This window comes from Heliconius melpomene, chromosome 7 (genome assembly GCF_056956725.1).
Source record: "Heliconius melpomene rosina isolate 202511_hmr_F chromosome 7, ASM5695672v1, whole genome shotgun sequence".
NCBI lineage: Eukaryota > Metazoa > Arthropoda > Insecta > Lepidoptera > Nymphalidae > Heliconius > Heliconius melpomene.
In genome coordinates this window covers 10,065,419-10,091,454 of record NC_140395.1, presented here as the reverse complement: position 1 = coordinate 10,091,454, position 26,036 = coordinate 10,065,419, and the positions used below count along the sequence as shown (strand labels likewise).

Genomic DNA, 26,036 nt, shown 5'->3' with positions numbered 1-26,036 from the left:
ATTTCAATGAAATATCGTGAGCTCAGTGGTAGGCTTGTAACTGTAAACGCGACGGTTGCAGGTTCGATTTCCATTCGGGAAATTAATGAATATTAGTGGTGTTACTTTCGTCAATCAACACACAATGGCCCGAAAATTCGACGAAAGTGGGGAACGGAGTATCTTGTAACTACATAGGTTCCCTCTGCCTACTTTGCTATTAATTGCAAACAATAAAAAAGATAATATTCAAAGATTAATACATATTTTCAAATATTGTGTCTGTTATTCATAGCACGTCCTAGAATTTTCATTTTCAAGGTTGCAACACTTCAAATGAGCATCTAAACAACTTTTACTTTTAGCACGTACGTATTCAACGCGTGTCCTTATTTTAATTCCTAGAAGACTTACCGTATTGACGGCAGCGAGTGAAAATTAGGATGGATATGGTCATAAATACTAATTTGCGTTTCCACACCTTTCCCGCGAAGTGTGATGTAGGCAGAGAAAACCAGTGGTGGGGATGAAGAACTTAGTAATTACAGATACATGATAGATTTGGTAGAAAGACCTAAAATACTTTTTACTTTAAAGACAAAACGTGTTTTAAATGTATGACTTTATTCAATTTTCTTGCGACGAAATCGAACCCAAAACCATCGCATGTATGGTCAGACACTTTTCAATTGTACCACCATGACGAGATTTTTATCTTCTGACTTTATGCTGTACCCCACATATAGCAATGTAGACTAAAAGAACCTAATTACAGAACCTAACGATATTTATCTAGATACCATAGTTAGGAAATAAAAATAATAAACACACCTGAGTGCGAATAGAATTCACAAAAGTCTCTTTTATAATTAGACCATATGACGTTGATATTTTTTTTATTTATTCTTTATTATTATTATTATTTTTTATTATTATTATTATTATTTTATTATTTTTATTTATTCTTAATTAAAAAATAGTTGTCTATGGAATATACAAATGCCTGGTAGTACGCACGCCCATACTTCAAATGGTATGTGAACAAATGCCACCACTTAAGATATTTCAAATGTCAGAATCGTGATTTTTGTCGTAGAACATTACGAAAGCGGTTTTAGCAATTTTGTACGAGTCCTCTATATCTCTGGTTCTAATTTAAAATGATATTAAAGTATCATAAAAATGCTTTTATCTCCAACCTTGAACTAAATCTTAATTATTACTATTAATAACTTATGAAACTTAGAATAAAACTAATATTATAATATAATATTTTATATGGCGTTTATGATAGTGAAATTCACAGCATAGTAAAATGTCAATTTGCTATACAAGAACAAGAAGATTCTCTGACCGTCTAGAAAATGTGATTATAATGGCGGTAATGTAAAAGTATTAGAAAGCGAGGGCTGTTCGAGTTAAGCCTGCGTCTTTTATCTATCTATATTTCTACTAGTAGACCCGAGCGCGGCTACGCCCGCTTGAACTATACGAATATTTATTAAATATATTTATGAAATTATTTTACGTTTTCAATAGATGAGCTTGCTTAACGCATCGTTAAGCAAGCTCATTTTGGGTGACGTTTTCTAACAACAAACTTTGCATATCGTTGCCTAGCAACGACGGTTGTTACTAACATGGCGGAATAAATTGCTTGCCAAATTAATAAGTATTTTAATATATTGGTATATATCGAAAATATACAAATATGAGAAAAAAAAATAACCTATGTTTATCCCGAGATCCCCAAGTATCTCTATATGAGTATTTTATCACAACTAAATTAGCAGTTTAGCCCTGATTGCGTAAAAGACAGACAGACAGACAGACAGAGTTACTTTCGAATTTATAATATAGGTATGGATAGTTGGTTGAGACAAATGGAGCAACGCAAATTTTATCTACTAATAAACATTTGAGTTGCCGTGAGCTTAGATGATTCGAAATTATAGATTGTTGAAGCGGTCATAACAATTTTCAATTTAATGCAAATTTAATATAACAGTTTCATGGTCTGAATGTTTGACCAAATTCCTTGAGAAAAATGATTCTGAATGCTCTATTTTATTAATTGTTCTAATTATTTAAACGGTAAACGGAACTGGTTGTAGGTTCGATTCCTACTCAAGGAAATGAAATATTTCATATTTACATTTCTAAGCTCTGGTGGCGAGACAAAGCGTGGCGTTGACTTCCCCCACTCAACACGCATGACCTCCATAATTCGGCGGAAAATGGAGAACGGAGTGCTTTAACACAAGGTACCCTATACCTACCCTGCTGAGTACGGCACACAGAGTAAAGCTAAAAAAAATACTGCACTCGTATAAAAACTATATCTATACTTATAATTGGTAATATTAAAAAATATATTTCTATTACATACTAAAAAGATACGAACAATAAACACTGTAGTGTTCTGAAAAATTACATAAAAAAAACTCTACTCGTCTTTTATGAACTACGGGAGAGCAGAGAACCGAATGTTAAAACTATATACCTACTCCAAATTTCGATTTTGTCTGATGATTGCGAAACCCAACGCCGCGATATCCAAACATTGAAAGCAATGTTTGTTTTGTACAAGATTACATCATTGATTGTATTTATCAGCTCAATTGGAATAGTGGGTTCGAAGAATTCGCTCTGGTCACGCCTGACCTCGCGTTACGGAAGAAATGTATCTGATATTCAATTACTTCACCTACTTTTCATAGCCGTATCTGATATCTATGTTTCGTAAGTTTTCTATCTAGAGTGCCTATAGTAATTCAATACAAGGATTTAAAAAAATACACGTTGACATTTACAAGTTGCAGAAGAAGCGTAAATATGTAAAAAAACAATTTTAATATAAAAATATTGTTATTTTTTTAATATAAATTAATCTCAACAATACCCATCAGTTAACTTGTAAGAGATTTGGAATGAAATTTTCCATTACGTTACACACTTACTTACTAACATTTACTTATATGGTAGTTGTACCAAACAAACCATTTAGCATCATTAATGGTAAACTATAGTATAAATTCCTTTCACATTCTTTTGCAGAAACATATTTTTAGAGTCACTCAAATATACATTTCTATTTTTTATTTAAAAAATATGAAAAATGTAAGGAGTAAAGAGAAAATGATGTATATTTTTTAGATTTATTAAATTTTTATTTAACTTATATCCTTTAAAAATAATGAGATTACATACCTATACAACCCAGTCTAACTTTGTATAAAAAAACACTCTCCTTGAAAGGAAAGCCTTTCACGTATGTACCTTTAACGGTATTTCTTGACTTCAAATAATTGTTTGTATTAGCATTTATTCTCCAACTAAATATTCTTTTAACCGTAACAAATAAATTTTTAGGTCACGAAGTTACAAAGAAATAACGTTATGTATGGCCTTGGTTTTTATGTTATTATAAATTATGTTTATTTCCATTTATTTATATTATGTAATTTTTTTCTAAAGTCTCTGTAAAATGCCCCTTTCTTGCACTATTAATTGATATTAAATGTATAGTCTATAATAATTTAATGTCAATCATAACGAAAATAACCTTTGCGAGTACAGGTAATTCTTGAACAATATTAATTGATTCGTAGTCTATTATATCAGTTAATACTGTAAAGGTAATCAATTTACCTCGCTGGATCATTATCATTATATCATAATATACTAAAAGTCATTAATATTTCTTTATTATCTTTGAATATTTACATAAAATACAAATAATTTTAACGTTTAAATTTTCAAGTTCAATGCTAATATGATTTGTTTAAGTGGAATCAATGAAATGTCCTAACTTTTTTAATACAAAATAATTTCAATTTTCACAAAATTTTAATTATTTGTCGTATTAAATCCTTGTCTGAAACAATAGGTAGAGCTTAGTGGAGACATTAATAACTACAATATAGTCATTACAAGTTGGAACAAATCCTTACCAATTTTAGTTAAAACTCTAGTAGAAGTACCTAAACTACTATTACAAGTACCTAGTATATGTAAATCATCAACAATTCTCCGGATCCATGCTCCGTTGCATTCATCTATACAATAAAATAACTCAGCATAATGATTTCAACTGTATGCCATTTAAAATAAGACATATGTCTTACAAACTATGGGGAGGAGGATATCCGGAACCTTGGTGTAGAAGATTAATAAATAGTTACCATAGAATTAAACCTTATTAAGAGAAGATAATATCAAAAAAGTAATGCGTCAGAAGTGCTATTATAGTTCATGTTTATCCATGAATTTTGAAACGTACACTTCTTATTTGAATCCACAATTATCCATTTACAGTAAGATGTGGTACCACTGCGCCACGAAAGCTTCAAAACATATTTAGAATAATATAGTAGATAAGAATTCGGTAGAAAGTGGAAAACGGAGTGTCTTAACACTAGGTTCCCTCTGCCTACCCTGCTGTGTGCGGGATACAGCGTGAAGCTGATTTTTATTTTTAGTAAGCACCAGATTTCTCAATTGTTCTAGCTTCCTTGCAAAGAAAAAGAAAAATATAACTCTGCCCCAAACTCACGTTTCATTGGCGTTTATCCAAGCCAACTTTAAAATGTATGGCAATGACATTTCTTATTGTAAAGTCACTCGACCTCACTTATCAATTCTATACATTTTGAACTTTTCAATTAACGTTGTTCAAAATTAATTGATCTCATTGTTACGGGCACAGATGACTGTTTCCGAACTGTACAAAGTAGATAATTAAATACTTGTATATTTTCTGATATTTTAAAAATATTTAGTAATGTTTGAAATCGTGGAAAATGGTATAAGCATGTGACTATAAGTTCAACAGGTTGTAGGTTCGATTCCCACTCGGAAAAAAAAAATTGACTTCTTCGCTGTAATATCGAGGTGAAGCGCGGCGTAGAGTGCCTCCACTTAACACGCAATGTTCAGAATTCGGTGGAAAGTAGAGAACGGGGTATCTTAACACTAGGCTCCCTGTGCCTACCCTGCTACAAGCGGGATACAATGTGAAGCTGAAAAAGTTTGCTAATGTGTCCAAAGTCCTTTATTGTCGGTATACATAATATTCGATATTTTATCATTAAATATTTCGAATTATTATTCAGTAAAAAAATCGATGGTATTTATGTATTAATCATACATTCTCCACATATAACTCAACACGCAAACATTTTTGAACAAACTACCAAAACAACGTTTAAGGCATTCAACAAATATAGCATTTATAATTTAAATTTTTGCAGGGGAATTTTACATAAGCAGTACTTCAACTCAACTAACTGGACGTCTTTGACCTGCATCATTTTGCATCATTCTCGATTAAATACTTGTTTATTATAAATAATATTAGTCTGATAACTTATAATAAATAATTATCAAGATTACCTTAAGAATAATTACATAAACACTTACATTATATATTTAGAACACGAGATATATATATTACAAAATATAATTTTATACTATTAAATATTATAGATATTTATAGTACGTATATAATCTTTATATACGAAGGTTTATAATAAACACTTTGCGAATTTGTTTTTATTATGCTGGGGTTTTAGAGCTTACTTAACCACCTTTTTCAGTATACTGCAATCGTTTGTTTGTTTGGGTGGAATTTCCTCTTTTTCCTTTATTTCTGGTATCTAGAAAGCGCAGCGTTGACTTCCACCACTCAACACACAATGACATTAGAACTGCCAGAAACTGGGAAACGAAAGTTTCTTAATGGGAACGAAATGTCTTAACAAAAGATTCCCAGGTTCCCTCTACCTACCTTGCTATATGCCAAAAAAATATGCCATTGTCACCTTTAATACGAATATGAGTCGGTCAAATAAATTGAACGCGATAAATGGTACGAAGGTGATCTTGTCGTAATACGGACACGGTCGCTGCCCACGCTACAATATTGTTATGAAGTTTAGAGTCCAAGTTTTGGCGGCTGCTCTACTTATTTAAAAAAAAATGATATAAAATATTCCGCAGACATCACTTTTTTCTCTTTTTTCTCTCCTTTGGAATGTATTTAAACACTTATTTATAAATCGCTTTATCTCAGACTTGGGACCGTATTTTTTATAATACGAGCCAAAATTTTAAAATGGTGTAATCGAGAGCTACGATGTTATGATTATGATGATGAAATGCCTTTTAGGTTAGGTTATGTACTTGAAAATCCTTCTAATATTATAAGTGTGAAAGTTTGTAAGAATGGGTGCTTGTTCCACTTTTACGAAAAACTACTAAACTGATTTAGATAAAACTTAACAGTAATATAGCGTACACATCAGAATAACATATCAGCTTTTGACTATTATATAACAAGTACTTTTTATATTTTAAACGGGCGAAGCCGCGTTTGGACCGCTAGTGTTCGATGTATCGATAAGTATCTAAATGTAATATAATATTTTTGTAAAATGTGTTATAAGAAGTAAGCAGTTGTCGATGGCCGTGAAATGAATATATAAATACACTGATATTTCCTGCTAGCGGTTTGAATTATTCCGACGACTCGAAAACAAAGACACATTTAGACTTACATTACACCTTTCTGAATAAATCATTTCGGTCCTCTTCTATTATATAAGACTATTTAACACATTGCTATTACTTTGGTGTATTTTTTAATTTATTCATATAACGTAAGCAGCAACTTCTGCATAAAAAATGGACTATTATTTTTGTAATTAAGCATAAATTGAAAAAAGATCAGACTCTCTATTTCTATTTTATAGCAAAATCTTATATTTTGAAGAAGAAATAGACAAAACTAGATGTATCAAATAATTTGATATAAACCCAGTACGTAAACCTAACGTAACAAAAATTAAATAAAGAATTTTGTATAAGAATTAGAATATAAGGATTAATATATAGTATTATGTTATATGTTTTAAACTTTTAAAATCGAAAGTTTAACTAACACTTGAAGTACAATCACGAAAGAGAGCAATTTGCCGACGCTATTATAATAATGAGAGGATCTCCAGACACCGCACGTATCGCATTTTCATCATCTTACTTGAGGGCCGGGTTAAATTATTCGTTTCATAAACAAAATTAGTATTGTAATTTCATCTTTATTACAACGAAATATGACTCAAAATTGAAACTTCGTGTTACATTGTTTTGACGTCAAAAATATCGATTTCAATGATCTATAGGTCGAATTGCATTTAGCTCTTACGTTGATGCAGTCAAAACGGCTATACAAAGTTCAAATAAATTTAAACTTTAAGCGAATATCATTTGTTATCTATTATTTATTAATTAAAAATTAATAATATAATAACAGAAGTTAAAAAATATTACGTATTCATTATCAGTGTAATGATAAAAGCCAACTAACGTTATCCTGATTAGAAAGAAATTGTCACTTTACCTTGCTTACGTTACTAGAACGTGCTATAAAATTTAGTTACATTAAAAAAACATACAATATTTGGCACTCTTAACTTTTTTTGTTTAGGTTACAGTTACTCATATTATTATAATATTTTTACTATATAACCTATAATATATAGGTATGAGGATAGTTGATAATAATAAAAACTTTAAAAAATATATATTACCAGCCAGTATCTCATCTTATTACTTAAAAGAAATATTATTCGAATACTCTATATTTATTATACATTTATTGTTTTACACGACACAATTTTAGTGCATAAATTATAATGAATGGTGCCTCTCGCTCATGAAAACCGTTAAGAGAAATTTAGAACAATGAAGGCGATTAATCGATTTCACGGTCTCAATTATCAGTCTGTGGTTTGACAGCTGTCAGCGGCCAATATAAATCCTTTATAGCGACACTATCTTTATAGGTCTTTTGTTAATTGAATATAAGCTGATTATAATTGTTCCAATAGATCATTTAAATATATTAAGGAGATTATAACCTTTCGTGTGTCGTAGTTTTGTGGCATACATACATGTAGTTATGTACATTGTACATAGCTTTTTTAGCTTCACGCTGTAACCCGCACATAGCATAGTAGGCCAGAGAGAACCTGGGAACATAGTGTTAAGACATTCCGCGCCCATTAAGACAGTTTCAATCCACATTTCCCGCCGAATTTGCGTGTTGAACGGCGGAACTCAACGCTGCGCTTTTACCTTGGTGCCAGAGGGAAGAAATGAAAATATTAATAAATAATAATTAATTTCTCCGAGTGGGAATTAAATTCACACCTGTCGCGACACAGTAACACGTTTAAGCCTCTGCTGTGCCTCAACGACCTCATACTACTATACTAAAGGGAAATGTTATAATTATAACTAATAAAAAAAGAAAACATTTGGACATCTAAATTAATATGACATTAGAAAATCTATCTAACAAGAAAGCCGATCAGTTATATTCTATAGGTCACCGTCTGGCCGAGACCTCTACGAGTCGCTTATATAACTTATTATGAGTTCTTTCATCCTATGGCGAAAGTAACAGGTGTCACGTCTTTTACTATGTATTCGGTTTTCTCCGTGACAGACCGGTCGCTGTCTTAGGTGGGCTGGCCAGCGGTCAATGCTCATAGCTTTATTAAAAAAATTTACTTAAGACTTATTCAGCCATTGTTTTTAGATAAAATTTCACTTATAGTTTTACTGTCCAGTTTTCTTTTAAACACAGTACCAATACTTGAACTTTAAAGATTTTTTTAAATTTATTTCTCAGGGCAAACTACTGCTACAGAGACTATTTTGGGGTGGGCACGGACCACTCGGCCTCCCCATTCATACGCCCATGGCTTGTGTATACTGTGTATTATATATATATATATATATATATGTATTCAAATTAAAATTTAATAAGTCATTTACTAATGAACATTAAATCAAGTTTATATATTATAGAAACTTTATGATAACTCAAATAAAGGATGTCCATATTCAGATTTTGTGCACACCGGTAAAACATCCACAAACACTAAAACTAGACATGATTTAGATATTAAATGTCGAAATGATATAAAACCGCACCTGTTTTGCTATCAAGCCCATTAGTTTATTAATTAGTGAATAATTAAGAGACCTGCGTATCTCGAAGCTATATGTATTTCTACAAATATCTAGAGAAATTTTAATACCCATAAAATTTTTATGGCGTGAAATTTAGATTTTTTAAATTGTGGACAGTGTGGACTTGGCATCTAATATGGAAGAAGATGAAAGACGAAGACGGTACAAGTAGACCAAAAAATACCCAAAAAAACAAACTCCTACAAATCCCTTTGATAAGTTAGAATTTATAATTACACGTAAACTCTTTAAACATTTAACAACCCTAAATATCTTAGATAACAATGTTTATAAAGGTCCCTAAGGCCATAGGATGTTAGAGATCAAAGGGAAAAATAAACATGGGAAAAAATATTATGGTATTAAACGTACGCCTTCCTTCCTTAAGGTGTTATAATTCATGATATGGGACGATTATATCGTAGACTAGTTATTAAATACGTAGATAAAATAAACTTTAAGATGTGTTCTAATATTTTAATCTTTGTTTTATTAATATTTGTTCAGCGTTTAAGCCTGGTTTCCAGGAGCGGAGCGGACTCATTAAGGACTACGTTGAACTCGTAAGAGTAAGCTGCATACTTGTATTTCTACTAATATACAGTCGGGCAGAAATGGTCCAGCGAGCAGAAAAACTTGAAATAAACTCGTTTAATTTTAGAGAGCAGATCGAAGTAATAACAAATTTGAAAAGTTTTTGATGGTGGAAATGTAAAACTCTTTTCTTTAAAAGGAATCCGTTCCGCCTTAGCATTACTGGGGCTTTAAATGCAGCTTTGGCCTGACATGGCCAGCTTGGCATGTTCAAATAGAAATACCCAAGAGTTGAGTATAACACATGACACATCCTAAATGCCGGAGGTAACACCGAACGCAAGTACTATTAAGTAATCAGTTACAAAAATAATATATAAAAATCGATTCAAACCAGTAGTTTCTGAGATACGAGTGTTCAAACAAATAAACAGGTCTCTTGTGACTTACGAAATTTCTATAAAAACATATTTGCTAATTTCATATTAAGCATATGCAAAATCGTTAAAACATTCTATTTTATGAGAAAGGTCGCAACCTTGAATTATAAAAATCTTCCACTTATGCAAATATCATAGCTGGCCTTTGTATTCGAATATAATGAATTCTTTATTTCTTATCGATTGAATGGCGCCAAATTAAGAATTCACTGTTAATAGTAATTAAATAAAGTGACGTGAACGTCTTTTATCATTATCCGGATTAATGTTAACTTTTTTAGCTCACGCTGTAGTATCCCGCCCTGATTAGGGCAAAGGGAACCTTGTGTTAAGATATTTCGTTCTACATTTTCCTCCCAATTCTGGAGGCATGGGAGGAGTGGGAACCCTGCGCCACCAATGACCTCAATTAAGTTCATATAAATCCAAGATTGATTATTATTATAATATGCTATCCAAATAGATTGTAAATAAAGTTTATAAGCTCTAATAAAGCAGACTCGATTGAGACTAAGGACGGAGCTTAAAGGTTAGGTTAAGATCGCTATTTGGCATTTAAGAGCTACTCGTGAACGTGAAACGTCACTTTCCCGTACTTTAATACAGGCTAAAATAAGTGTATAAAACAGTTTCTTTTTTACACAAAAAATAACAATACTGTAAGTAGTAATTAATATATTTTTTTATCAGATAATTGAAAGCGAATAAAAATTATAAAAATCGTTGAGTTACGCCACTCAACAGGCAATGCCTTTAATATTTGAGGGGAATGTAGGGAATGGAGTATCTTAACACTAGGTTTCCTCTGCCTACCCTGACACAGCGTGAAGCTGAAAAAAATAAGATATACAATATAATATAGCTATGCCTATACATCTAACAAGCAGAAGGGGATTCCAAGCTTGCCATATCGTAATTTGCACTTTATATGTTTTTTTTTAAATAGGATTTGTTTTTAAACATATAGCTAAACACATATATAAATTAGACTGCATATATTAAGCGAACTAAGCCGTATAAACTTATTATTCATTGTACGAGATATTTAACCTATTTCGAAATCGAACTAACGACCTTTAGTTCACTAGGCCGCACTAATCGGACTCTACCATCATACTGAAAAGACATTGACTAAGCTTACCTTTACAATATATTGACATCAGCAAATTCGTAGATTTTTAAATCTGTAACAAAAAGAAGTATTACTTAATAAATCATTTTAACAACGCTTTAAAAGATTATAAGGAACAATTGTTTTGTTTTTCCTTTCGAATTTCACTCTCTCTAAGAAAAGTTTCAAAACATTTAAAATCAAAAGTGTATTTGAGTCGGTAGGTACGTACTTAAAAGCCATTCAACTTAAGAGCCAGTTGGGTTCAAAGAACGATCAAAGGCGATGACGACACCCAAGCAAGTCAACGGAACCTTATATTAAGTGGGTGCCTATAGAATGAAATTAATTATTTTTTATCTATCCATACATTTTCTCAAAGCTGCTTTATTTTTTATACCTGTTTAGCAGAGTAAGCAGAGGGAACCAAGTGTTAAAACACTCCGTTTCCCATGGACCGTCTACTTATGAGACATTTAGTGTTCAATGGAGGAAATTTGTCTTCCCACCAGAGCGAAGAAATGAAATAAATGAATTCCCTCAAGCGGGCATCGAATCCACAATCCTCGAATTATCGTACATATCAACACAATAAAATGAACCATCATCAACACCATATAAAACAAATCCCTCCTATCGAAAGTGAAAATAACGAAAGTAAGAGGTGAACCGACAGGTTAGACGGCAATTTGACAAACACTTCAAACGTGAAACGTTTTGAACCTTATTTTCAACAACATAGAGTACAAAATACTGAAAAAGAAATTATGTTCTTAGGTGCGCCTAGGATTCGAATATCATTATCGACTTCATTACTACTACATTATATTCATCATATTATGCACGATGTGACAAGTTATCTAATAGCATTTATCACATACATTATGTTAATGTTGCCACGATACAACTTTTTATATGGAATTTCGAGAAAACTCGAGACATTGATAAATGGGTGAATTTATTTAAATTTACGAAGAAATTCAATATGAACTCCTTGGTAGTGTATTTGTATTGTATTAAAGTATTTATTTGTTCAAGATAGTTCTAGGTTCTAACCTTATTCGTGGAAATTATACGAAACAATTAGTTTTTAGACAAAGTCGGGTTTAATGTATTTAGAAAACCACATGGCACCCGATCGTAGGCTCTTTATTTCACATATAATAAATAAATAATATTAATAATGTTTACGTTACGCAATGGAAATATTAAAATTCTAGTACAAACATAAAATTTTAATAATAAATATGCATGGCACCAAAGAACACAACAATTAAAATATTAAATAATGCAATGAGGTCTTATGTTTATTAACGACTAAAGTCGTAGAATGCATATCTTCTTAGCTTTCAAATGAGAAACTTCGATAATATTAGTTAAGAGTTAAGAAAAAAAATTAAAGGAAATTAAAAGCGTCTTTATGTATTCTGGAAGCATTGCGTGTTGATTGGCGGAACTTAACTCCGCGCTTTACCTTGTTACCTGAGCGAGAAAATGATTTTTTTTTTAATTTCCTCGAGAGGGAACCTTCTGCGCCACGACTCGCCTCAATTATACTGCAATAGAAAATTATAACAAAAATAAACCTCATATCAAAAAAAAAATCTTATCATCACGTGTTTTTTATGAGAAACTAAAGTTTGCCACATGTTCATATCAATAACTTTACGAGGTTAATCACGTTAAAACATTCAAGCCTCGGGCGATAGAGAGATGACGTGAGGTTCCTCTCACGTAATCGACGCAATAAAATAATCGAACTTATAACGTAATACAAGTAAATGTTCTTACGCAACTGCTGTACTGACCGGATGCAAACGACATATGCATAGTGGAAGACATGGAAGTGTTTGTGTTAATTTTTTTTTGCTTTAAAATTTTTATTGCAGGAAGTAATTGTTATATTTTAAGCTTAAATATTTTTTATATAAATATATTTTGTTATAGTAAAATAAGTTATTTTTTGACCGGATGTAAAAGACTATTGTGTAATGCAATATATTATGTTAGAATTAACTTTAAGATATTTTTAGCTTCGATTTTTTATTGAAGGGACTGTTTTTATTATTATATAAAAATAAATGTATGTATCACAAAGATCGTAAAATAAATTATTTTTTGACCGGATATAAAGACAAATGTATGCAAGTTGTGGACTTTAAAGATTTTTTTTAGGTTCAGAATTATTATTAAAGAAATTAATATTTTTACACATAACATATAATATAAAAAAATTGTAATTGTAAAATAAATATGTTCGTTTTTTTTATAATTTTAAAGCAAAAAACCGTTTCTTATTTAAGATTTACTCTTACCTTTAACTTTTTGTAAAGTTCAAAAATCTAAATATCAATGTCTTAGTTTAAAAAACACAAATTACGAGACATTTTAAAATATTTTTCTAATTCAAGACAATAAAGTTCAAATTATATGTACCATCTAATATACTATAATATGTAGCATGGCCGTCCTGTGGCGTTGAACTCCATCCTACGCCTACTGAATCCTAATAGCTACGAGTAATTATATTACCTTGCTAGTTATGCAATAGGACTATTGTAATGGTAACGCCATACTAATTGTAAAATTGTAGTTCATCTTAATTTAGATAATAATTAGGTAAATAAGATCAAATATTATATATTGTTAGAAAGAGGAAGCGTTTTTAAAAACACAAGATAAAACCACATAAATACACGTCTATATGTTTCTAAATTATTCGGAAAGAGATTCTACGTAATTGCAATAAGTGACATGTATCACTCAATAACAATACTTCACACGAGTTAACTTCCAATAAGGGTCGTTGCCTACAAGCAACTACCCCCAATTAACATAATTCCATTGCTTTTATAATCTTTTTCACCTATATCCACCCTTTTTTACAAGAGTTCGCTAACAATATAAAAGTTTTGAATGTATGCTTGTTTCTCTCTGCGCATTAGCAAAGGAGATTTATTTATGTTTATAGTACGAAGGTATCAGTGTAGAACTATTAGTTATATAATCTTAATTTCATATCATAGTTTAATGAAAATCTATAGCAATAATCGTTACTAGATGTTGCGTAAATTGCATGTGGTCGCTTTGTAATATAGTGGTCACGATTTTCTCATGAGTGGGCAAAATTTATGTTCCAATTAATAAAGGCTTACCTGGAATAGAAGCTGGCATAGAAGAATAGAAAGAAGCTTTGAAGAAATTTGTTCGTTTAAAGGTTTTTTTTTTTTCATTTTTCAGGGTAATATTATTGTTATTAAAATTTCTGGTGTATCCGTGTGTCCACCCGGTCTGTCTATTCCTAAGTCAATAAATGGAAAAGTAAATATTTACTAAAATAGATTACTTGAATATCTTACCAATAATAACAGAGAAGTTTACATGCAATTTAAAAGAAGTGATAACAACAGGTAAATAAATATATTTGTAACCATAAGCGTATCTACAGATATTTTTCAGGACGCTCTGGTCTCCAGTTAGGCTTCTTACTTTCAGTTAGGATAGGACTCCGGTTAGGTTAGTCCAGGTAAAGATAACATGGCATAAAATTCCAACATAATATAGTATGTATATTAATTATTTTTACAGTTCAAAATGTAAGGAAATAAAAAATTGATAATTCCGCGAGAAAATTCTGAGGTGGGCACTATATTTGTTGTTAGCGTAGACCAGCTGCATTAATTTACGAGATTATTGAAGAACCTATTTAGATTTATATAAAAGTAACTTAAGTATTACAATGTTTATAATAATAATATGTAACGATAAATTCATGTAATTTGCATATGAAGACATTATAAAAAGGTAAGCATATTTAACATTTGAAGAAACATTGTTATTGTGAGAAAATCCTTGGTTTGTTTCTCATCTTGCCTTATAATTAGTTCTTAAATTCTCCAATTGTAAATAATAACAACAAAATGATTTAAACGTAAAAACACAATTGTATTGTATTATTGTATATTTGTTTTTTTTTTAAATGCTAGAAATCGTTTAAAGTTGAGTTTATAAATTACTCAGAGTTAGTAATTATGATATTGATGATTCTAGAATAATTAGTATAGAACAATTTCTAGCGGTATTTATTCCTGCCGAAAAGCAGTAGCACCTACTACTGCAATTTATACCTTAAGTAGCTGCCCGCCCGCGGCTTCCCCTGCGTGAACTACGTTATTATTAATTTCTGTCTCTATGAGTAGCTACGTCCTATAAGTGACGTCCATGCAAAATTTGGGACTCCTAGCATTTGTAGTAACGAAGTTTCATACAAACTTTCAACCCCAAAAACAATCCCTTAGGAGTCGAATATTGCAAATTCCCGTCTTAGCGAGCACCTACGTCCTATAAATAACTCCTATGCAAAATTTGAGATTCCTAGCTCTGGTAGTTTCTGAGATTTCGTGACGAATGAGTGACCTTTGGATTTTATATATATAGAAGATTACTAAAATAGGCTGAGGCCAGTCGTGGCCCAATGGCACAAGCAATGGCAATGACTGTAAACGCCACAGGTTGTGTATTCGATTCCCACTTGCGGAAACGAAGCATTTATTATTTTCATTTCTTTGCCTGAGAATTGGCCGAAAGGAGAGAAACGGAATGTCTTAACACTAGGCTCCCTCTACCTACCATTCTAAATGCGGGATACAGCGTGAAACTGAAAAGAATACCTCAAAAACCCATAAAAAATAGTTTTATTTACCAAATAAATATTCTATCTTTCTCAAGTCTGTTAAACACTCGGTTGACTCCAAGCAGTCGGCTGTATCAACAAAGAGTACCGAAATAACGTAACAAAGAGTCTCAAGAGGAGAGACATTGTTGATATGCATAACTCATTAGTATGTCCGCCTCGACCCCGACTGCTTGCGGAGGTCTGTTTCTAAGCATTCTATATAAGAAATAGGCCGGAGTTTATTTTAAATGTACCTATAATATTTTTTTGTCTCCATGTTTTGTTTGGAAGAGGGAATTGAATAATTAGATATTCTTTTCTCTATTATTTTTTTGCTTCACACTGTACCTCGCATATAGCAGGGTGGCAGAGAGAACCTGGGATCCCAATGTCAAGACAATCCGTATCAATTAAGTTACTTCTGTACCACTTTTCGCATAGTTCTAGAGCCACACTTTACTTTACCTGAGCGAAAAAATTGAAAATATTAAATACCTCATTACCTCAAGTAGGAATCGAACTTACAACCTCACACAGTTAATAAGATGGAACCTACCAATTATTAACATATACACAGACATCTCCATACTGTACCACTATTTCATATAAAGGTTAAATATACGTTTGACGTTAGTTAACAGTTGAAGTAATATCGTTAGAGATAATGATAAAGCACATATCATCGATATAATGATAACTTTACGAGCAGAACGGTATATATGAAGTAAATAATATGTTTAAGCTCGTCACAGCTAACTGACCCCAAAGTAGACAGAGACAAGGTAATTAGACGACTGTTAAATATATATGTATTATTAATAACTGTTTTAAATATATAGATAAATAAATATAATAGCATAAAAGAATACAGATAAGTTTAATAAGATTAACAAGATATTTTTTTCTTGCTTGCTTATGCTTATATTTATTAAAAAATGGGGGTTTACACTGTTCGTGACAGGGGTGGCAGGGAATTAGTGTAATAGTGTCTTTACGGCGTTCTCCACTGTCCACTCAGTTTTTAAGACATTGAGTTTTCACGTATTCTTCATCCGAGTAGGGAACGAACCCACAACCATCGCGTTTTCAGTCTGACGCTAACCCTGCTCTATGACAGCCAATTGGAAAATGGTTTAAAAATATATTTAAAAAATCTAAAACTATTTTCTTTTTACCAAAAAAGTTAAAAAAGCAATGATCAAACGACATTTTTTTACACAATTTCCCCTTCTTTCCCATCCTGAAAATCTTCCAAGTCAGAATTACGACTGGGGTCGTTAATGTATCAATAAATATAAAGTAAATTATTATCTTAAACCAAAACTTCATCATATTCTCTTAATAAAGCTATAAATACTACCTACTTGTTTCCCATTTCAGTTAATATAGAAATTGTTTACTTAATTACTTTGGGGCTTCTCCTTGCCATAATATTAGTTCGTAATTCAGCGTACTTTGTAATAGCAATCGCATCTAATTAACTTTAGCAAACACGCTTTATACGTTTCTTGTTTTTGCATTAAATATTCATTTAGTAAATTTAAATTATAATATTTTTGAAGGATTTCAAGATTTTAATTAACTTACAAGCGACGCTAAAATTCTATCACGTAGGCTGTTCCTAGAGGAGTATTAAGAATTTTGCGAAATTCCAGAAGGAACGGGAGCAAATGAGTTTTTATGTTTTAAAGTTCAACAAAATTTTTATCAATATTATCATTCCTAAGGCTCCAATCTGTTGTCCTTTTAAAAAAATATATTATAATTTATTATAAAATATACTTATTTTATAATTTATAATAATTATTATTTATAATAATGTTTATATTTTCATTTCTTCGCTCTAGTGTCGAGGCAAAGCGCGGCGTTGGGTTCTGCCACTCAATGGTTCGCGAATTTGGCAGAAAGTTGGGAACGGGGAACGAAGTGTCATAACATTAGGTTACCCCTGCCTATCCTGCTGTGTGCGGGATACAGCGTGAAGCTGATAATAATTACAATAAGCTTTCTGCTTGAACTTTAATATTAATATTATACAAAAATATATTCAGTTATCGATTGCAGATTTTTTTATGAATCTTAACACTAAAATTACTAAAATCAAATACTAAATGAATATTCTCATTCACATATTGTACATAAATGTGCCGAAAACACACAACCGTATGTAATTATAACGGTATAAATGATCACAACGGTACTTCAAAGGTTCGCCCTTAATATCTTAAACTTTTGTCGTTCTACTTTCTTATTAAAGACGTTAAGTTGTACTTAGGTATTTTTAGTCAAATATAGCTTTACAAATTATTAAAAAGCTAATAGGCAGCTTAAGAATTTTTTTAAAATTATTTCTTAATTGTAGATTTCTTAGAAATATTGTAGAATGATAGACGTGATGGTAACTTGTGGTATAATGAGGTATTAACCTGTATTGCGTTGTAATTTTCGAAATGAAAATATTTTATACTAGCGGCCCGCTCGCGGCTTCGCCTGCGTGAACTACGTTATTATTAATTTCTGTCTCTATGAGTACCTATGTCCTATAAGTGACGTCCATGCAAAATTTGAGACTCCTAGCATTTGTAGTAACGAAGTTTCATACAAACTTTCATCCCCAAAAACAACCCCTTAGAAGTCAAATATTGCAATTTCCTGTCTTAGCGAGCACCTACGTCCTATAAATAACTCCTATGCAAAATTTGAGATTCCTAGCACATGTAGTTTCTGAGATTTCGTGATGAGTGAGTGACCTTTCGATTTTATATATATAGATAAAAATATATATACATATTAATATCTAATATCATCATCCAAGTAACACTAAATAATCTAATATTAATTTTATTATTATTAGATTTAGTGAATGTATTGGTCTTAGTAGTAGCTAAAATAATATTTGTCTGTAGACGGCAAAACACCTGCGCCTACACCAGCAAGCACCAGCGTGACAAATATCTCATAGTTGCGTAAAATAAACGATCCAGATAGAGTTATTTCGTATACCCACATTGCGACAGACGGTTGGCTTAGTTATGAGAGAAAAAAAAAAATATTTTAAGAATAGTAATTGTTTTGAATTGAACTGACCATCGGTCCTCTAGGGATATATTCGTATCAAATAAAGAATTAGAAATATGTACATCTTAAATATAATTGATTAAGCACCTTTCATCGTAAAATTGTCTAATTCTTAAATATTAAATTATTTTGTGTAGATAAGTGAAAGAATAAATATAGTTAAACTTAAATATTAAATTCATTCAAATCATTTATAGTTCTAAATTACTTCAAAACAGAATTAATAACTAAAAATGATAAAAAAAAACAATAATTAAATGATCATACACAATTTAAAAAACTAAATAGTATAACAGCATAAAATTTCCAACAGGCCCACAAAAACGTATAGAAAACCAGACAAGTAATGTGCAAACAGGAAATGCTCTAGTTACAGGCGTCATGGGTGTCGGCTTCCCCATTCGTACAACGAGTTACGGAATGTGAACGCGCTATCATTGTAAGGACGTTTTTTTTTGTAGAAAAACACTACAGGTAATCGAAACTGCGATATGATACGGTGTTGCAATGTTATATATTTCTTTAAAATGACTATTGTTTGTATAGTTGTACTATTGTATATGTGAGCGTTTCTGTTTTTTTTTAATAAGCAGTTTATTTTTTCAAATGTCCTGAATATATTTAATTTTTTTTATACTTATTAAATTATTACAAATTTGATAATCTGTATCATATTATAAAAAACAACAAAACATAACTAATTTCGTAATTACTCTATCTTTATACAATTCATAACAAAATATAATACACCTTACGAGTTACGTCCACTTTCGTTAGCTGTTTAACCAAATTTAATCCGCGCATTGTCTTGTTTTCACATGCTTTCTATTCTATGCGCACGCGCATACGAAGGTCTGATCAGTGACGTCGGTGTCTACACAATGAGTAGATAATCTTATAGGTATTACTATTACTAGTCATCTCTGATAAACAAAGAAATATTCTCATTTCTGCCATATTTAACATACAAAAGTATTTTTAATTATAAATAATTTCCCTAACATTTGTGTGGTAGACATAGACAATAAGACTATAATGTCATATTTCGTCATGAAAGAAAACTAAAATATTTAAAAAAAAAAAGTTAATTACTTCAGAGATGAATTTGAATTTGCTATTACCATCGCGACCACGCTACCACCGCGAATAATAACTTGTATTTACATAGAATAAAACGTATAGAAAAATTCATTCACTAATATTAGGAAACCTATACAATGTGTCGAAAGAGAATTTCTCTTTACAACTATGTCGATTTTACTTAGGGCAAACAAAAATGATCGATTTGTATGTACGTACGCTATTTAAATGGCACTTTTACATATATTAGTTTAGACTTTCTTTGTACACACACTACTTAGATGTACTTACAATGGTTTACGATGTTTGCTGACGATATTAATGATTATTAATTATTTGATGATTTTTATGGCTTTTTAGCATAGTAGGCAGAGGGAATCTGGAGACCTGGTGTTAAGGCAGTCTTCTTCCACTTTCCGCTGAGTTCTGGAGTGTGCGTTACCGGGGCGAGTGCCCCCCCATACTTTTGTTTAAACAAAGATATTAAACATTATTAATAATCAATACTATCTTTCTTATTATTCTATTAGCGGAAAAAAAAACTATTACATAAATTCATGTCCATATTTCATTTAGAGAGGCATATAAGATAAACAAAATGTCTCGACGTAAGTAAGTTATTTAAGAGACATTTATTATCATAATAATATTATGAAACGAAAGTGAAAGTTAATTTGGATATTTATTATTCAATCACGCAAAAACGGCCGAACGGATTTAGATTAATTTTGTTGTAGGTACACATTTTACAATTTAAATAAAAACTACATGCTAGGAAACTTGATTTTAGTGAACTATATGTCTAACCACTCAACACCAATCCCTCTAGAATTCGTTGGAAAATACGGGACAGAGTATATTAATGGGGACGGAGTGTCTTAACACTAGGTTCCCAGGTTCCCTTCCTCTATTTATATTGAATCAAATTTTACTTATTATTATTTTAACATTAATACAAAACCATATTAAAATTGAAAAATATATATATAATTTTTGTGTCAGATACACACAGTATCCCGCATAAAGCAAAAAAGGCAGAGAGAACCTAGTATTACAACACTCCGTTCCCCACATTTCCCCGAATTTTCGTGGTGTTGAGTAACGAAATTCATTCAGAACGTAGGAATAAATCAATTACAAAGTTCATAACAAAAAGTAAGTCCACCATAAGAAATAAAAAAACTATATGTAAAATACAACTTAACATCTAAGAATACGGTCATCAACCTCAAACAAAAAAAGATCTTCCACAAGAAACAATTGTCAAACCTACCTACTAGTACCTAAGCGAAAAAGTAAACATGGCCTCGTTAAAGGCGGGTGAAAGTCAAACCAGCTTCCTTTTTCTCACGACAAATGAGATGTTTAGACGATTGAACGGAATCACGGAAATACGTACGTAACTTGTGTAACGTGAACGCACTATAATTATTATACTTATTATAGTTTTTGCCATCAATTGTGAAGGTCCCCGATAACACGCTTTTATAGCAACATCTTTCCTTAGTTTTGTCTTTTAATCCTGATTTTTTGTTATAATTAACTACTAACTTGTGTTTAATTACTCTGTACGTTTGTTTGTTTTGTTGTAAATGTGCAGGGGACGGTAGTGAGTTCAAACTCGGAGTTGATTTGACGTTGACATCATCGACGATTTCTTTGCGAAAGATAAATAAATAGAATTGCATTAGATCAATTCTTCGCCGCAATGAAAAAATATTATAACACTCAAACTGGTGTCCAGACAAAGCGAGGAGCTCAGATAATAGTGCCGCCACCTCCAGAATTCGTCGGAAAATAGACAGGGCAAATGTCTTAATGGGAACAATATCTTAACACTAGGTTCCCAGGTTCCTTGTGCTTGCCCTGCTTTATGCGGAATACAGCCTGAAGCTAAAAAAATATATGAAAAGAAAACAGATGTATATATATTTATTCCATGTTTATTAAAAAAAATATATACGATATTTATAAATTTCAACATCAAAGTTAATTTGCGAAACGATAGCAAACATAAAGTTTACCATTGCCACACTTGCCATAATATGTTATGATATTGAATATTATAGAATTCATTCGCGACCTAGATACTAAAAATATAACAGCACCTTATTTACATATTGATAATATTAGTTTTAATTTACACTGTAACGCTGTTCACGCTGTATCCCGCATATAGCAGGATAGGGAGAGAAAACCTAGTACTAAGACACTCTTTTTTCCGTTTTTCGGCAATTCTAGATCCATGCGTGTTAAGTTTTTTAATTTAATATTAAAAGAAAATCTCCATGCTTTAATTTCCTAGCAATAAATTTAATAATACAATAAAATAAACATATTTCCTCTTGAATATCAAATAGCAGAGATTTCTAACGACCGGAGTATGACGAGAGCTGTTCCACGAGGTCTTATTACAAACCATTGAAGCGTATCCAAGTGTCGTTAGACACAAATGCATTTTCTTCGAGAGATGAACCGACGCCATTCTTAGTACAAAGTGTGACTGTAAAATCGACTGGTTGTGGATTCGATCCCCACCCAAGAGAATGAAATATTTATTTAAATTTATAATTTCTTTTCTTCGCTCTGGTGTCGAGGCAAAGCGCAGCGTTGAGTTCACCTCCAGAATCCAGCAGAAAGTGGAGAACGGAGTGTCTTAACACTAGGTTCCTTCTGCTTACCCTGCTGCGTGCGGGATACAGCGTGAAGCTGATTTGATTTGATGAACTGACAGGAAATGTTACGGGAAACGAAATAGATTGACTAACGGTGAAAACTAACTTGTTACGCATAATATGTACGAGAAACCCGCTGGTCTCATAGCGAAACTGGTTTTTTTTTCTCAGTAGGTATACAAATGTTGTGAGAGAAAATTTTATTTTCACGCCCTTTGTGGATTCGTGAGGATTTTATAATGGAAATTATTTAAAAATACGTTTAATTTATGTAAGAATAAATACACTCTTACTTAAGGATAAGCTACCTAAGCTTTAGTTCAGTAACAATGCAACTAAAAGTTAATAAAATCAAATTATTAACTATAAAAAAATATTTATGTGAAAGTCGATATTGTGTTCATAATATCAAGAGTAAGTTATAATTGTTTTTAAAATACAACGCTATCCTATTGTTTCAGTTTCACGCTGTATCCCGCACATAGCAGGGTAGGCGGAGGAAACCTAGTGTTAACACACTCCGTTCCCCACATTCCGCCTTAACCACCCTAGCCTTCTAATTGCAAGATTTCACTAACAAACCATTAACATCACTAGGTCATTTTTAATTTACTTACTCAATTATCCCGATAATCTCTAAATTACAACGCTCATTACCTGTCAGTGTCTAATGTGAAAATAAGAAGAGGCCTCGTATGAAATATTACTTACTCCCGCTTTCCCGCGAAATACAACTTTATAAATTTCATAATCATTTCCTTGTATTTCACAACATATATTAATGATAATAAATTGTGTGTGATTTTCTATGTGATGATTATTTTCAATGATAATTTACCTTGTGAAATTGTGACTGTGGAAAATCGATTTGAACTTGATGCCATTGACTTCGTGATAGGTGTTTATGTACGACTAAACTTTCTTCACACACCTGTCTTATTTCGCTACAAGAATTAATAAGCTAAGTGATTTATTATTCCATTCTCTTCGTTTTTTAATTTATCGACAGTTCCCCACCACTCTGTGTAATTTTTTAAATGTATTAATATACTAGCGGACGCGCGCAGCTTCGCATGCTTATTTTAGGGGTGAATTCTAATAAACCATAAAACATGTGTTCAATGAAATATTTTTAAGAGTCTAAATTTCAAATTTTATAAAAATCGGTGGCGATTTGAAGATTTTCCCACACAAACTTTCAACCCCTTATTTGCATCCTTAGGGGGTGAATTCTAGAAAACCATGAAACACATATTCAATTAAATATTTTTAAGAGTCTAAATTTCAAATTTTGTAAAAATCAATGGCGATTTAAGAATTTTTCCATACAAACTTTCAACCCCTTATTTGCACCCTTAAAGGAAGAATTCTAGAAAACCATGAAACATGAGTTCAATTAAATACTTTTAAGAGTCTGAATTTCAAATTTTATAAAAATTGGTGCCGATTAAAAAAAAACTATACAAACTTTCAACCCCTTATTTGCACCCTTAGCGGGAGAATTCTAGAATGCTATGAAACACGTATTCAATTAAATACTTTTAAAAATCTAAATTTCAAGTTTTATAAGAATTGGTGCCGATTTAATTTTTTTTCCATACAAACTTTCAAACCCTATCTCACCCCTTTAGGGTTTAAATTTTACAATATCCCTTCTTAGTGGATGTCCAAATTACGAAAGTAAACGTCTGTCCAAATTTAACGTTTCTACGCACAGCGGTTACGGCTGTGCGTGCGTCTTACCTCAGTCAGTGAGGACAAGTCCTTTTATATATATAGATTATTATTATTCATAAATCTAAAATATCTGTCCCAGCTTCCCAGTCGGCAGACAATAGTATAGGTTCTGTAGCATTTACCTAAACCTATAACTAAGAAAAAGCACAGTTACTTCCACCATCACACAATTTACTCTAATATCTCAAATATATTTTTTTGAGACATTGTTGAGAAACGGAATTCTACGGCCAGCTTTATCTTTTCACCAGAGCGAGGAAATGAAAACAGCTTATACCCTCAAGTAAGATGCAAACTCACGACCCTCACGTTTACAATCAGTTCCTGTGACTCCAAGACCTCAATTAATAATATTCAATTACAAAATAAACAATAGATATATCATGTCACGATTTTGTCAATAAAAACCTTTAATAAATTGATATAAATCAGCACAGCATACTTTAGGTGACCTTGTTTTCAAGTAGCCATATAATTTACGCTAAAACAATCCCAAAGCCGCGACATTGACACCTAGACCGCAGCCGGATCTTACTGAGAGAAATATATAATTATATTATAAGGACAATTTATCAGTTTTGAATATATATTGTATTTGTATAGCAAAAATAAATTAAGCTTATTTGACCTTAACCTGCTGTTGTGTGATGTTTAAGATTTTTTTTTGTTTTATTACCTTCACAGAAGGCAGGCAGATGAAACCTGGAAACATAGTGTTAACACATATCGCGTCAGTCCATCCGTTCTCCGTCCTCTGCTTTTTCCCTTCAACAAACTATAATTTGTGAGGTATACCTCGTTGTTATGATTTTCGGAACTCAACGGGAACTTTACTTCACAGGATCAGGAAAATAAAAAAACAAATATTTTATTTTCCTGATTTAAGATATTAGGATAAATAGAATAATCATTGTACTGAGAATCGACTCCATTAACAGACACTATGGGAACTGAGAGTGAGTTCAAATGTCACTTAAATGAAATAGGTGAACATGAATAAAAGTTGTATGGACTTATAGGTGCATCTCTTCACATATCTGCGCACTAGTGGAAAATAGAAAGAAGGAGGAGAAAAAGATCACAAGAAATTATTATTATAATATTAAATATCATAGGCAAAGGTATATTGAAAGCTAAATGTTGTATTTTATACCAGTTTATATAATTTATATACAAAAAGCTGATCTATTTAAATAAGCAATAGGAGTAACTAGTCGCACAGTCACCAACCTTGAGGACAGTGATCGCAATCGTGTCTAAAAACTTATTCTATTTCAATCAATTATTTTTTTTCTTCACTCTGATCCCGCATATGGAAGGATAGGCAGAGGGAACCACTACTTAACACGTAATGCCTCCAGAATTTGACGGAAAATGGGGAACCGGCGGAACACTGGGTTCCCTCTGTCTATCCTGCTGTGTACGAGATACAGAGTAACTGATTTAAAAATAAAATTAACCCCTAGATAAGCTTTAATGGGAATCATTGTGTTATTTAAACTTATGCCATAAGATAAAAGAAGCCTTAAGTTGTACACATATAGCAATGAAGATAAGTACTATGTGGTTCGTAATATGGATGCTATTGCCTCAATAAATACAACCATAAAACTACTATTAAGGTACCGTCTTCCTACAAACCAATTATCCCTTCCCTTTTGAGGTTTCCCTTCTTTGACAACAGAAAA

At 31.6% G+C, this 26,036-nt stretch overlaps 1 protein-coding gene across 1 annotated transcript in view; it reads right to left on the bottom strand.

The window, feature by feature from the left end:
- The window catches only part of RhoGEF64C (Rho guanine nucleotide exchange factor at 64C), a 122,435-nt gene that overhangs the window by 75,992 nt on the left and 20,407 nt on the right, over positions 1-26,036 (bottom strand). The window contains exon 2 of the mRNA XM_085188719.1: positions 11,134-11,176. The gene's annotated coding sequence lies outside the window, so the exon portion shown is untranslated. The remainder of the gene's footprint in view (positions 1-11,133; positions 11,177-26,036) is intronic.